The sequence below is a fragment of the Hemicordylus capensis genome, chromosome 3, assembly GCF_027244095.1.
Source record: "Hemicordylus capensis ecotype Gifberg chromosome 3, rHemCap1.1.pri, whole genome shotgun sequence".
In the NCBI taxonomy this organism is placed as follows: Eukaryota; Metazoa; Chordata; class Lepidosauria; order Squamata; family Cordylidae; genus Hemicordylus; species Hemicordylus capensis.
In genome coordinates this window covers 89,807,562-89,823,251 of record NC_069659.1, presented here as the reverse complement: position 1 = coordinate 89,823,251, position 15,690 = coordinate 89,807,562, and the positions used below count along the sequence as shown (strand labels likewise).

Below are 15,690 nucleotides of genomic sequence, written 5' to 3'. Positions count from 1 at the left end.
TTCCTGCAAGCTTATTGCTGGTGCTTGTGTGAGGGGATATTGGGAGCTGTGATGGTGTGGCAGAGGCCAGCTCTGTCTGTAGTGACTCAGATTTCTATGGTTTTGCCCCCAAAACAAGACAAGCCTCTGCGGAAGCATTTGGGGAGGGGGGGTGTCTCCAGGTTTGTGGGCTCTCTTGGGTGTGGTCTGGTGTCAAGATTCAGGGCTAGGGCTGGCCCTGCCTCTTCAGTGTCTAACTCAGTCACTACTGTGAGTGGGGCCTGTAACAGTCTGGGCCATGAGAGTCTTTAGTCTTTTCAGAATGTTCATGAAATAGTATTTAAAATGTACAGGAAGCACATGTGTGGAGTCTTGTATATTCCTTACAATGAACCCGAGCAATGCTTTGTTCTGTTCTTGACTAAAATGTCGGGTGACCACGAGGAGGAAGATAAAGCTTTCCGATCTACACAGTGGAAATATTTTCAGATGGCTGATTGAAGGGAATGTTGTGTGTTCCGTTTTCTTTCTTGGCCTTTCCTTTGCTATATAATTTTCTGGGTCTGTCCATTTTTGAACACTAACAGATCAAAAACAGAAATACCACCAGGTGGATGAATGACATAAGTCCTTTTCTTGCACTATAGAGAGAGGTTATGTCATTGGAGTGGCTTCAAATGATAGCTTTTCTATTTTCTTTGTGTTGCAGTAGATCAGGGGTTGGCAACCTTGGGCTCTCCAGCTGTTAGATGTTGCTTTGAGTTTTGTGGTTGTGCCAGCATAGGAGAGTGGCAGAAAAGAACTGAAGTGGCTACTCCAGCTATTGGAGGAAGAATGTCCAGCTTAAATGGATCTTGGGGGCCATTGCAAGACACAGGTTCCATTTATGCCATGCATTTTCCCTCCAATTGCAATCTATTTTCCTCAGTCTTGTTTTGATGTTTCAGTGAGTGAAAAGAATTAGACCTAGGAACATAGGAAGCTGCCATATACTGAGTCAGACCATAGGTCCATCTAGCTCAGTATTGTCTACACAGGCTGGCAGCAGCTTCTTCAAGGTTGCAGGCAAATATCCCCTACAAAGAGGAATATATGTTCCATTTCTTAACTTACCCGAGCTGTAAAAAAACTTCTGTCTCTTTCCGTTCATCTGAAGAGGTTCGCCTGCGGCTGCCACCAACTCCTCTGGTGGCTACTCGGGAACAGGCCTTCTCTATTGCAGCCCCTGGACTTTGGAATGTGCTCCCTGTTGAAATAAGAGCCTCCCCATCTCTGGCAACTTTTTAAAAGGAACTGAAGACACGTTTATTCACCCAGGCTTTTAATTAGTTTAATAGTTTTAAATGATTTTAATTGTTAATTGATTTAATGTTTTAAATTATTTTAATTGTAAACCGCCCAGAAACACAAGTTTTGGGCGGTATAGAAATATTCAAAATAAATAAATAAAATAGCACTGAAATGCGTTAGCAAAATATGAAAAAGGTTGGGGCTTTTTAGGTTGGCTTTTTTTTTTAGGCTCTAATATGGAATAGAATATAGGTATCATTATAAATAGTGTGGAGAGGCTTCCCTTCTTTCCATACAGTACTTGAATGCAAAGCCATCCAATTTAATTGATTGGCAATAGGATTAGGCAGACAAAAGGATGCACTTATTCATGCAGTTCATAGCAGCAAGCTTAAATGGCTTTTGATGAACCAACATTGTTGGATAAATGTAACATCTGAAAGCCCAATGATCACTGACTTTTTGGTAGGACTGCTGTGTCTTTTATGGCTGTAGCTGCATGATGGCAGAAATGCAACATGTGTAACCTTTCTTGATGTGGCAATGCGATAAGCTTCACCTATGAAATTTCCTTCTGTTGCAGCAGCAGGACTGTTAAAGACACAGTGGCTATGCTGCAAAAAGGTGACCGTGCTAGAAACACTCCATATGGTACTGGGACAGTTACTTGAACAAAACTGTAATTGTTTTTTTCCTTGCTTATTCTAATTCCCCCCCCCATCTTTCTGTTCAATGCAACAGTCTCCTCTCTGAGGAAAACCACATTAGTTCAAAGCAATGAATGGCAGGATCTTTAAGGGCTAGTCACTTTTTTTATGCTAACCTCTGTTGATTCTTCAGAGAAAGATTTGTTTATAAAATAATAGAAACACAACTGGCTTAAGCAGCCAACCTGAACTGAATGCCAATTGTTTTTTTTGAATAAACTGCTGATTGTCTGGGGTCTTCAGTTCACTTAGGATATTTGAATGGAAAGCATCATATGGTCTGTGTGGGACCAATAATGATATCTCTGCCAGCTCACAAACATTCCATTACTTAAATTTGATCTGCAAAGAAGAGCCCCAACCAAAAAGCACCAGCAAGAGAAAAATAATGGGAGAGGATTAAGTTTCATTTATGACATTTGCTAAAACAATTTATCAGACACAAGTGTAAACATTGCCTCTGACAACAATTCCTGTTTTCAGATGCATTAAAGTTCATTCAAATAGGCTTTCATTTTTTGCATTTGTGCAGCAATACACCCTAAATAGTATAACATTGGGAGAAAAAAATCGGCATCCATATTGTTGTTTTCTTTGACCAAAGCTATCGTGCATGGCAGTCAATCAGTTTCTCTAAAATAGAAAAAATTGCACAGAGAACAGAAATAATGGGTCAAAATCTCTTCCAGTGTTCATATCGCATGAATACTCTGGATAAGACACATTGGAAGCAGTCTTATACTCAGTCAAACTATTCCAGCCCTGCACAACATAAGGCCCGGGGCCAGATTTGGCCCACAGGGACATTTTTGATGGCCCAGGTAGCCAGCAGGAGCCCTGAAATTTGGCATTTCCGTGGGGCTGGAAAGGTGCCACACACAAGCACCTGAGCAAGAACAGGGTTTATTTTCTGTCCACCATTTTTGGTTAAATGCAGCCCATGGGGGAACGGAAGGACACCACTAACTAGTAATTGCTTTAATATTTATCTTTATAATTATTTTACTGCAATAATCAGTGCACTGAAAATTGACTCTCCCCCCACCCCCACCCCCTGGTACATCCTCATCGTTGTTTCTGGCCCCCTGGAACATTTGAGTTGTGCACTCCTGCATTTAGCTCCATATTGCTTACACTGAGGGCACAGTTCTCCAGGGTTTCCGACGGGCCTTCCTCAGCCCTACCTTGGAGGCACTAGAGTTTGAGCCTGGGACGTTTGGCATGCATAGCAGGTTATCTGTCCTTGAGCTACAGCCTCTCTCAATGACACGTTTTGCCATTTCTTAGTCCCAGAACTGCTAACTACTGTGAAAATCTTAATCCTTAAATCACCTTTTTTTTTTTAGCTTTCTGTCTGTTGAAAGTATTATAGTGGTAAACAGAATGCCAAATGTTGCACCATGGCCCTAATTCCAAATCAACTTGGTTTTTGGTTGCGCCAGGCTGTTCTTGCACATTTTGTTTTCATTGAGGCTTATGAGGATGAGTTAGTGTGCTGCCTTCTCTTTTCTTATTGTGTGTTCTCATTAAAGCAGCTCATTGAAGCAGGCTTCTGTTTATGACAACTTAAGTGACCTCACTGAATCAGTAGGGCACATAGTCCACCAAAGCTAGGTTGGCATTTTTTAGTTTTGGTTTTTATCCTCACTTTGTGTGCCTGCTTGGTGAAGTCATCATGTAGAACTGCTTACTGTCGTTAAAAACATAAGACTATTATGATAAAATAATTAGTATTTTGGCTACAGAGCAGTTTAAACTAATACCGGTGATATGGGAAATGGGCCTGCTTGCAATCTGTTACATAGCTTCTATGATATACAAAGCCAGGAAAACAATCTGAACCTAAAGCAATCCAGAAGTGGCCAATGGGCAGCCCATGAAGCCACTGCATTGAACTCTTGACAGCACTGCTAGATTTGAATCAATGTATCATTACAACTTAGTAAAAAGATGCAACTCACTCAGTACATCTTACTCTGTAGGCTTAGTTAACAATTTCACACATAAAGAAAGCAATTTCAAAAGTTTTGTGTTGTTCAAGTCAGATTTCACACTTTGGCTTTTGTGTGTAATGGACCAACACATTGGAGTGCATATGCTCCAAAGCTATAACCCCCATACTACAAGGTGGCACCAACACAGTTGTGGCAGGTTAAGGTCTATGCAAGGTTGCCAATTTGTGATTTTAAAACTGCCCATATAAACATTTTTTCACTGATAAATATGTGGGTGCTCCTGTTAATGTGAAGAAGATGGGGCCTACACAATTCAGACTTCTCAAAATGCAAGAAAATAGCAAGTGCACAGTTAGCAGCACAAAGTCACAGAGGATAAGGCAAGTGGAAAAATACAATGAACATTTATGCAAATGTATTTGGTTAATCATATGTATAATTTAGAAATATTGTAGAATGCCCTTGGGATGAATCACAGCCTTATTCATTGACTCTGTGGTACTCAAAATGCATGCATTAAATAGTCAAGGAATTGAACATCTGCTGTAGAATACATGTACCCATTTCACAGTTGGGAGATACCAGTGTTTGAGAGCTAGAAACCTATGTGTGTGCATATGCTCCTACCTTCTCTCCTTCCCCTCTGCCAGAACCGAAACAAATACACTTTGCACACGCCCCCATGCTTTCTCTTTCTTCATATCACTGATGCCCACAACAGGGCCAAAAGAGGAGTGAAACCCTGTCATGGTGAAACCAGTCCATGGTGAAAGAAGTCCACTTGCCTACAGCTAAAACCAGCCTATGTGGTGGTGGTGGTGGTGGGGTGGTGGTGGTGGGTGGGATTGGTTAATTTAACTGAAAAGACTGTGCAGATTTTTTTTTTTTAATTGAAGATGGAAAAGGTGTCTTTAGATTGTGAGCCCTTTTCAGGCAAAGAACCTTTTTATTATTCTTTTGCTATGTAAAATGTTTTGAAAACTTGGGGGGGGGGGGCTTGAATAGTAGAATATAAATATTAATTTCAAAAGTCCAAAATACACTCGTAGGGAACTACCATCTTCAGGAATACTTAACAGAAATAAAACTAGGTATTTGAACTTTGCTTTTTGGGGAGTTCCTTTAGAATGAAAACAATTGTGCAGCAAACACCATATCTAAAACAAAACAATATAAATGACGTGCAATTTGAATCTCACTTGCATTCTGGAGGAGGAACAGTCTCGATTAAATGTCCAGCGTCTGTCTGAAAAGAGGAAGTAATTGGCCTTAGTCTGCTCTTCATAGAAACAGTGGCTCCTCTGTAAGTTACCCTTTCCAGCCTCTTTGTTCCAGGCATTAATATCATGCAAATATGTCTGAATCACGCTATGTCTTCCACTCCTCAATAATATTTTCACAATAGGCATTACGCAGTAACAATAAAATGGTATAATCCTTTTGTACTGCCTCTGTATTCCTGAGGTGTACAGCCCCAACAGCATTGCATTCTTCCAGTGCTGTAATTAGTTTCTCCACCCATGCTTATAAGTATTTTATCACCTTTGTATTACAGAAGCAGTTTCTCTTAACGCTTATGGTTTAACTCTTATGGTTAAAGGCTGCTGTGCTTCTCCATGCAAGAACTGGTTTCTTTAGAAGAATCGGCTAATCCCTTGAACTGCGGAAGCTATTCTTAAAATGTTCTGTAGGGGTGGCTGTTTATTAGATTAATAAAGGCAACATTTCCCCCCCTCATTTTGAGCATTATTCATAATCTTTCCTTACATTTACCATGTTTATGTGGCACATGTAAGTCTATGCATGTGATCAGATATGGTAAGATAACGTGGTTTTTATTCCTGTGTTCTTTTATTTTGAACCTCAGGGTTGATTACATGATCAAGAGGTAAATGGAAGTCTGAATGGTCTTATTAGGAAGTTTAGGAAACCCTGGATAATTTGCAAGTCTTCCCACTTGGCTCTGTTGCCATCTTAGGGTACATAAACATTGGATACACAGGATTCTTTGGCTACACATTGGATGTGAGTGTTCCACTCAGTGTTCCTGAGTCTGGGAATCCTTGTGACACTTAACAACTGCAAGCCCCTTGGTCATGTTATTTGGGCTTGCACAGATATGTGTGATCAGCCAGTTTATTTTATCAGTCTCAAGTGCCTTCACAAATGGATCAGGCAAAACCTGTCACATTTAGAGCAGCTATTTATTAGATGTGGATGTCATCCACTGGAGAGGTGGTAGTGAAGGTTTTATCAACTCTACCTTGTTGTCATGGTTTTAAACTAGAAGTTACTGCTTGCATTAATGCCTGCATGTGGCTTTAGGGATTGTGGATGTGCTCTTCTGAATGCAAAGAAGCAGCAGTGGTGCCAAACATTATCCTATCGTGTTTCCTGTACGTAAAAGAGAACAAACTAGGGTTTGATAATGGAGCACTTGTTTTCATCCAGGGGGTATAGTTAGGGAGATCAAAAGAAATGAAAGAGATATCCTTAAGATCCCTTTTTCAGGAAAGCAGAAAGCCTGCAAGGAAAAAAGGACTGAAATTTGTCATTACAACTACGTGGATAAACCAGGTCACATAAGTACGGTATCTCAATTGCAATTGTGAAGAAGGGTTAGTAGTATTCTGTTTCCTGGCATAGTTAAAGCATGCAAACCACTGGCAGAGGAAGCCACCCGGCGACCCATGTTCCTCCAGATGCTGCAGTGTCATACGTCAGATGCAGGGGGCATGGCTTCATTCACAAATGGGGCTGCATTCCCCGTTTGACAACAAATATCTGCCAGTGCTGCATTCACAGCGTGGCCAAGAATGCTCTCCCTGCCTTAAAGGAAGGGAGAGCAGCTCCCGGCCACAATGCAAACACAGTGCTGTCCAGTATTTGCTGTCAAATGGGGAACACGGTCCCATTTGTGAATGAAGCCATGCCCCCTGCATCTGTTGTATAATGCAGGGGTGTGGCTGGGGCACCAGGTGCGGCCCCTGATTGGTGCCAGTCCAGGTTCTTTGAACCCATTTGCTCAATGGTGGCTCTGCCCCTGATGCAAACTGAGGAGAGGAGGTCAGACTACAAAGGTCCTGCTTCTGGGCGTGGGGTGCGGGGCTGCTTCATATTTGAAATAAGGGTTAGGATTTCCAGGCCTCAGGGTTTGACCTGAAGTTTCAGGAGTTTAGCAGTTTTCTTGGTGTCTCCAGGAGGTGTAAAATATGGAGGTGAGGGAGTGGAATCACGGAAGCAGACCCTTTTCTGTGTTGTAATCTGGGCCTGCAAATGGCCAGTGCACATGCGCGATGACCTTCAAAATGGCTGCCATGAGCTGGGAGAGGGCCGGAAAGGCCCCAAAATGGGTCTTAACAGCCCGAATGAGACCAAGGGAGGCTATAGTGGGGGGAAGAGGAACCTTCCGAAACCCTTCTTTCCAAGACCCCCTGAGGCCGATGACCCAAACTCAGCGTTGAGTTTTTTAAAAATATTTTCATATTTAGAACCCCCAAAGTGGCTGGGGTGGGGGGAGGTTCGGCTTGAAGTTAAGCCAAACCGAACTGGGTACTGTTTGGATCGAGGACAAGTCATTGAACAGGCCTGGTTCGATGGTGAACCGGCTTGACCTTGAGCCGGTTCGCACATCCCGAGGCACCACTTAATTCTGCCACTGTCCCACCAGGCTCCCATATTAGGGACTGTGCTTCAAGAGACCTGACAGCCCTACCAGTGGCACTAGCGGTAATTGAGAGGAAATGTGCTTAAGTAAAAAGGATTTCAGTAAATTAATTTTTGGAGCTATGTAGATTGTAAACCATTTTGAATGTTCAGCATATCCGTGACTCTCATCTTCTGAGGATTATTGTTGCTATTTGGAGATCAGACAAGCCACCATTCACATGATATACCCAAGATGCTAGCCCATTCACACATTCTGTTGAAAACACATACAGCAGTACACTTCCTATGTGTACCCTGGATTTGAGGAGGCCTATATCCACTTTTAAAATGTACACATGTACAGTCATTCACACGCAAACATGTATATGTGTACAGACACCTGAACACACACATAGCATGATGTGTGAGTAGAGCTGCTGTGTTTGCTTTTATCCATGACATACTGTGAACTGCATATTTCTTGAACTGCATATTTGTTGAAATAGCAGTATTTTAAAATGCGTAACTAAAGAAGTTCCTTAAATAAGAGTAGTTCCCTATCAAGGTTGCTGCTGCCTACATTCTGTGAATGGCTAGAGGGGCAAAGGAAGAAAAAGCTCTAAGGTCTTGTTGAGCTGGCCTCAAAAAGATGGTGTCATCCAGATGGGACCTTGATTCTGAGAACTGAAACTGCCTCAGTGCAGAAATGAAACTGTACCCAAAATGCACTCAAAGGAGAAAGTAGCCAAATGAATAAAGGTTTCTTTGCATACATATTAATAATCTAAAAGTACTTCTGTCCACGTTCAGCAGAGAGAACCACATTGGTCAAAATATAACGGCAAAACAGCCAAAACTGCTATCGCAGATCCATTTGACATGAGTTATTAGCCCCTTACATTCACTTGTTACCTAACAATGGCAAACTAAGAGTAGACAAGGCTATCATTGTTTATAACTTAAAGTGTAAACGCTTATAGTTTGCATAAAGTAGAGCTGAGCCCTTGAGTTGGTGTCGACTCCTGGCAACCAGTGAGTCCTGTGGTTGTCTTTGGTAGAATACAGGAGGGGTTTACCATTGCCATCTCCCTCACAGAATGAGAGGATGTCTTTCAGCACCTTCCTATATTGCTGCTGCCTGATATAGGTGTTTCCCATAGTCTGGGAAACTTACCAACAGGGATTTGAACCAGCAACCTCTTGCTCGCTAGGCAAGTCATTTCCCCACTGCGCCATTAGGTGGCTATAGCTTGCATAGATGATACATTTTCAGATGTAAAAGGGTTATTATCCTCCTTCCTCCATTACTCCTAAATACAGTTGTTCAGAAAGAAAGAGGAGAAGATGTTTGTGGTAGTTTATAGTGATACTTTAGTTATTTGTTGGCAAAAATATACTGGCAAAACTGGCAAAAATATATTTTGAAGCAACTATACTGGCAAAAATATTTTTGAAGCAGAATTTTACAACTCTGCCTAGATGATCAGCCCCTGATTTATTTTCTTAAAGATTTAATTTCCAAAACATATTTTATAATTATTTCAGAACCTATAAAGTGAAGTATGCAAAGCCAAGGAATTGCACAACCACAAAAGTTTTTACTACTTAGCTGAAGAACTGGTGGGCGTATGGTTGGGAAATGTGAAAGTGTGGATTGCACGTATGGTGGCTGATCATGTAATGCTGCAGGGAACAAAAATTGCAGAGAAGGGTGGAAGCCTGCAGCTAAGTTTGAGACTAGCTTAATGATGATTTTTTTGAGACTGAGTCAGACGAGAGACAGATCATTCTGAGTTTTTCAGACAATGTCACCTTGTGGAGGCCTCACTAAAGAGGGCTAGGTTTGGCCCTGTGTGTAAAAGGGCTAGGGTTTGGCTAGCTTTGGCTTTGGTAAAAGTAGACAATGTACTATTCAAGCACTGGGTCCAAAATTCCATAGTGCATCTAAATATTTGGCTCTCGGGGTGGGGCTGGGGGGCTGAGAAAGGAGCCCCCTCTGTCTTCTCTCTTCCACTATATCAGCTTACAACTTTGTGGGTGTTCCATACTACAGTATACACAAGGATGCAATGTTATATCATGATGCACTTCCTAGTTCCTTTCTCAACCCCCTTCCCTCCAAGTAACTGTTATTCTGTCTTATTACTGTTGGCAGAAAGATTATGTCACAGTGAGGGCAAGATCCTGGGTCTTAATATGCCAGGCCAAAGGAATAATTTTTCCTCTCCTGTCTCCTCTGGCCACTCCTGTATTTACACAGGACTGAGGCAACTTATGTTGAAATTAAATGTTGCAGAGGATGTGTAGCTGCCACCACAACTAGCAGACCCTTGTCTTCTGCTCGTGCTCTGGCTTTTCCTGCCTCCACAAGCAGCCACCAATGAAGTGGAGGAGGGATGGGGAAACTCACGGCCCACGACGTCACAACACATACTTTCAGTTTACTAAGCATTCCCAAGGAGGAGACACCAGGCCACTGTTTTCTGTGCAGCCACATGGCCCCCCACAATGTCCAGTTCCAGTCTTAGACTCTGTCTTTTCTATTACTGTCAATGAAACAAACGAATTAGGCCTTGAATAGGGACAGGGCACTTGAGAACTGCAACAAAAACTGGATTTACTTATCCTTCCAACAAAGAAACACTTGAATCCTGTTTCTCAAGTATGTTTCTAAAAAGTAAAAGCTTTTAGCCAGTGCTAAACATATTTTGAGTTCAGTGGGGCTTACTGCTTAGTAAATATGCTTAGAATGCCAACTTTTAAAAATATACACACACCTGATATCCAAACATTTTTTAAGCTGTAGAAATATTACATCAAGCACTACCCACTAGCATAAAGGATTTTTTAAAAAAGCTTTCATAGTCTCTGTTTCTGAGATTTTCTTTCATAGTCTCCATAGAAATAATATAGAATCAGATCTGTATGGAAAATGCAAAACCTCAATTTATTTTGATAGGTTTGTTTGGCTGTGCAGAGTCTGATATTCAGTATATTGCTAAGGCTGCAACTGATTTCACACATGCCACTTTTGGGCCTCTCTTCCATTGCTGCTGTGCATGTGTGAAGCGCAGTCTTAAATGTGCTTATGTCAGTTTCCAATTAAAAAATATATCATTTTAAAATCATTTTTAGATAGATGATCAACAAAATTGTAACTTTGCATAGTTCATCTATGCAAATATCACACTCATCTGTGATATTTCACAAGAAGGAGATTCAGTTCATATCGGAGTTTAAATATAGGTATATTTTCATCTTCTGAAAGAGAAGCATTTCAAGTACTTGGAGTTTACTACACACACACACACACACACACACACCTCTCACTTAAATGCTCTGGTCTAATACCTGTATATTTTCTTGAATTTGTGAAATTAAAAAGCATTTTACAAATTTTAAAAAATTAAATGTAACGTTCTTGAATCTGTGAAATTAAAAAACCTAAAATTTAAAAATCCAGTTTTATCTGAAGTGTGTTTTCTAGTTCTTTGTCCATCTGTTTCTTCTGTAGTGTTATACACATTTGGGAATGGCTTTAAAAAACAAAACCAACACAGCATTGTCCCCATATTGTAGCTGAAGCTGAGAGGGAGTGGCTTGCCTAATGAGTTCATGAGGGAGGCAGGACTCAAAAGGGGAAATCCTGCTTCACAGCTTAGTCACTATGCTGCACTACTTCTCTCCCCTATATGGAAATCTCTCATTGCTCACTAGTAACAGGCAGAGTTTTCTTACCCAATTTCTCCTTCTGTTTCAGGACTGTGAGCAACTATACCATCTTCTACCCACTACTGCCTGGTTGCCAGACTACACATTGTGAGAACTGCATCCATGCATGCTTGTTTTTTATTTGGAAAATAGCAGACATGACATGGGGCTGGTTTGGATTGGCACCTGAAGGAGAAATGCGCTAACTCTTTGCTCCCACCGCAGTCCCAATCCAGATCAGGCCCCGGTGACTGCTGTTTGTTCCAGAAGGAAAATCCCATTTGAGTCAATGGGAGCTGCTCTTCTGGGCCAAATAACAGCTGTTACAAACCTGGTCTGGATTGGTACTGTGGTCAAAGGTCTCCTCCTGTCACACCATGGTCCTGAGCCAGATAGGCTCCTCCCCCCCCCCGCCCTGTAATGTCTGCTGTTTACCAAATAAAAAGTAAACATGTCAGGGCCAATGACACAATTAACATAAGGTGTCCTTTTGCCCCATGAGCTTAGGAAAAACCCTTGTCAATTTCATTATCTTTTTTTTCTTCAGAAGCATGTCTATGCACCTGGAAAACAGGAGGGTTTTTTCAAGTGTGTGTGTGGGGGTGGGGGTGCGTGGGTGACATGTGTTTATCTTGTTAAAACACACAGAGACCACTCCAGGTGGTCTTATGTGTAACATGTTCTTCCACGGAGGTGATTATGGGCTGCTTTGGACAATACTTTGTCTCGCTGTCCCTCCTTACATAATTAAACCGTGTCTGCATGAGCGCACTGTGAACATATCCTTCCTCTCCTCCCAGTGTGCTGTTCCTCAAATGCATGGCAGTTCTACACACACTTGTGCAGAGGAGCAGTTTGAATGAACCACACACAATTAACAAACAGCTCCCCAGTGTACCAGGAGGTGGGAAGGCCATGTGTGCTCATGGCATGTGCACACACCCATACCATGTGCAAAGTTCTAGCCAGGTAAAATGCCACCCAAAGCAGCTTGGTGTCATCTGCTTTTCTGTGCGTAAAGTTTTTCTATCTTCAAGGAAATACTAGCTAGGAAGTGCTAATTTGCTCTAAACCTTTTAGGCAGAATAATGAGAAATGGAATGTTGTTTTTCTAAGAAAATAAAACAAACCTATTTTTTCCAGCATCCTTTGGGTTCACTTCAGCTGTTTTCTTCAATTTCATTGGTGCTGCTCCCCCACTCCTTGCTTTGACCATGTTTATACACACCAGCAATACTTATATATATTTTTTTAAAACCTGATGAGCTTGTGAAATACACAAAGCTTTCCCTCCTGATAATGTCAGTTTCATTCAAGACTGGAGAATGGGGATAGTGAGAGATAGCGGGTGGGAAGGATGAGGCAAGCAATGCAGAGAGACACCAACTGCATCATGATGGGACTGAATCCAAGCCTAGTTGCAGAGCAGTATGGGCTTGCATCTGGGTGGGTGGCAGTCTCCCCCACCACCCACTCCTGCAGTAGTTGGAGGAATATGGTGACATTTGAAGAGGGAGATGTGTTTGCAAACATAGTACTGTACATTAACTGAAGTGAGGAAGATTCCCAAGCAATCATTAAAGGCATGTGTGCGTTTGACCTGAAGTCTTAAATGATGTGTACTTGAGAGCAAGCTCCATTGACACAAGTGTGGCTTACTTCTGAGGAAGTTTAGAACTGCATGTCTTCATGGGTAACTGAAGTACATACATGAGCATTTGATGTTTTCCAATAACTAGTAAATTACCATAAAAGGGGAACAGCCATCTGTCTTTACTTTGAAACACTTCCAGACATTTCAGGTATCTCAGAAAATGAAGCTGCTGTTCTTGTTTACATAATGTGTATTCACATTGGGGTTTTGCATGAGTCTTATAGTTTCATTTCTGTGTTTATACACAGGCTTTGGCTGGGAGTGGGGTGGGGTGGGGTGGGGTGGGGGGGAACCTGCAGTAAAATGGCTACCAAGACTGCTATCGGAATAGTTCGACATTTTAAAATAAATAAATAATTGGTTACACACCACAATCTATCAATAGTAAATTGTTTTTCATAAGCACAAACGTAACAATCACTTGCTTCCTCAGGGAGGACTTGATTTGTAAAAGGGGAATGAAGTTGGGGACCTGTGTCATGTGATCAACTGATGTAAGGATAAGTGAATTTAAACATTTAGGTGACAGTCTAGTAAACAAGTTAAGTTCCACTCATTCTGAAGGAACTGATGGACATGTAACTGTTTCCTGGATTGAAATCTTTGACCATAAAAATGCTATATAATACTTATTGCATCAAGCAATGAGAAGAGGCTTGCTAGGTGGATAGGTAGAGGATTAAACACATTAACAGAGAGCCTTATTCAGTTTGCTTTAGGTATTGTGCCAAAGGAAGTTTTTAGTAAATTGGTCTTAAATATCTAAATGGAACAAAGAGTAAACAATTTCTGCTACTTCAGTGATAGTTGGAGGTGCTTTCCTGCCATCACCCCTAACTGCACCTACCAATGCAGTCTAGGTTTCATTTATGTGCTTTGCATGGACTTCATCTGAACTCTAGGCTTGAAGGAATAAGTATAAGGAACAGTCACTCAGTCCTAGCTCAGGAGCAGAGTGTAAACTTGGCATGTTGCAGGTCTCTGGTTCAATCCCCAACAGGTTTCAGTGAAAAGGATCTTAAGTAATTGCGCTGTGGAAGATCTCTGGTCAGAGTAGACAATACTGGACTTGATCAATCAATGGTCTAAATCAGTAGAAGGTTGTTGTATGTGTTCATGTTCCTCTACAAAGACATAGGGATAGGGTATTCCACGATAAAGAAGCCAGAAATATCCATATTTGCTGATCTATCCATTGTCTAATGATAAAGCTACTGTAGTACCTTATCCTTGAGCATTAGGACAGTTCATTTCAGCTAACAGCTTTGGTGTGGCTTGACTTTGAAATCTTGTAGCTCAGAAAATCAAACCATGCCCAAATCCTGTTGCCTTTCAGTTTCCTTATATAGGTACTGTTGCCCAGGTGTATACACCTTACTGGTGAATATGGTACATTCAACAGAAATATAGACATTTTTGGATGACATTAATTTGTATATAGCTTCTTTAGGGTTACATTAATTTTGACCTAAATATTCAATGTTCTCCCTTTACTGTACCCCCCCCAAAGCAGAATGCTGCAAAAATAGCACAGCTAATTATCGACTTATCTAAATATTACTTGTAGCTAAATAAACATACATTCATATGTTAATCAAATGGTTTGTTACTATATATTTTACACTGTTATTCTGTCATAACATTATATTGTAGAGATGTGTATGAAACAAATTTTTAATTCATTTCAAAATTGAATTGAAATCTGAAAATTCATTTCAAATTTGAATCAAATTCAAATCTGGTTCAAAAATTTGATTTGAATTTTAATTAAATTCAGATCAATTTGACCCTGTTTTGGCACTTTCTTTAACCAATCAGGGGGCCTGAATGATTTTTAAAAGATGCCAAACAGCTGTCAAATAAAATTCAAATCGAATTTTGAAAATTTGATTTGAAATCAAATTGCCCTTTTAAGGGGTGATTCAGTATGAAATCACTCAGATTCAAGTCAAACTGTTTCAAATTTAAATCAATTTGCACATCCCTATTATATTGTATTACAATTGCAAATAAGCATAATCAGTGTCTTGAAATCAGTAGTGTGTGAGTGTGTGCATGTTTATTTTTTAAATGGGGTGTTTCTCTTCTCTCATTGCTGATAATGGGAACCTCTCACCAGAGCAAAAAGTTCAAAGCAAATATGGTGGCAGAAACAATGAGTCTGTTCTCTTGTATAGCCTTCTTTTGGAAGAATGTTTAGATTTACTTTTAAAAGTAGATAATATTTTTGCACATATCTTGTTAATATTTCTGGAACTGGTAATACCCATAATATCTCGGTCCTCTCCCCATGTGCAAGGCTGTGGTGTAATGCAGCTAGTGTTCTGGCTTCCTGCAATGATAGAGCAAGAACTGCAAAGAATATAAGTCACTGCTATTAACTGCAAAAGGTTAATTGTATTACTATATTTCATCACATAAAACAAGAAAATAGGTTCTGGAGATTCCAGGCAAGGTAGCCACTAGGACTCTATTCACTTATTGCATAATGTTTTAAAAAGTTGACTTTTAACTGCTTGTTCGCCACTCTTTTTGTCCAATGTCAAATGGAGTAGGAGCTCCCAGATTTTAACCCATATGCCCCAAGATGCAGCACTTTTTCATGGTGGCAGCCATTTCTTTTTTTAAACCTGCACTGTTCCAGGATGCTGCTTTTGTCCTGGGGCACTTGGGTAAAACATGGCTATTCCCAGAAGATGACTGTGCTTTGGAGCTCCTGCTGCCACCAGCATAAATAAGTGATTAA

The 15,690-nt window shown here is 40.8% G+C and overlaps 1 protein-coding gene across 5 annotated transcripts in view; it reads left to right on the top strand.

Moving 5' to 3' along the window:
- The window catches only part of RUNX1 (RUNX family transcription factor 1), a 284,318-nt gene that overhangs the window by 178,050 nt on the left and 90,578 nt on the right, over window positions 1–15,690 (top strand). The gene's annotated exons all lie outside the window — the stretch shown is intronic.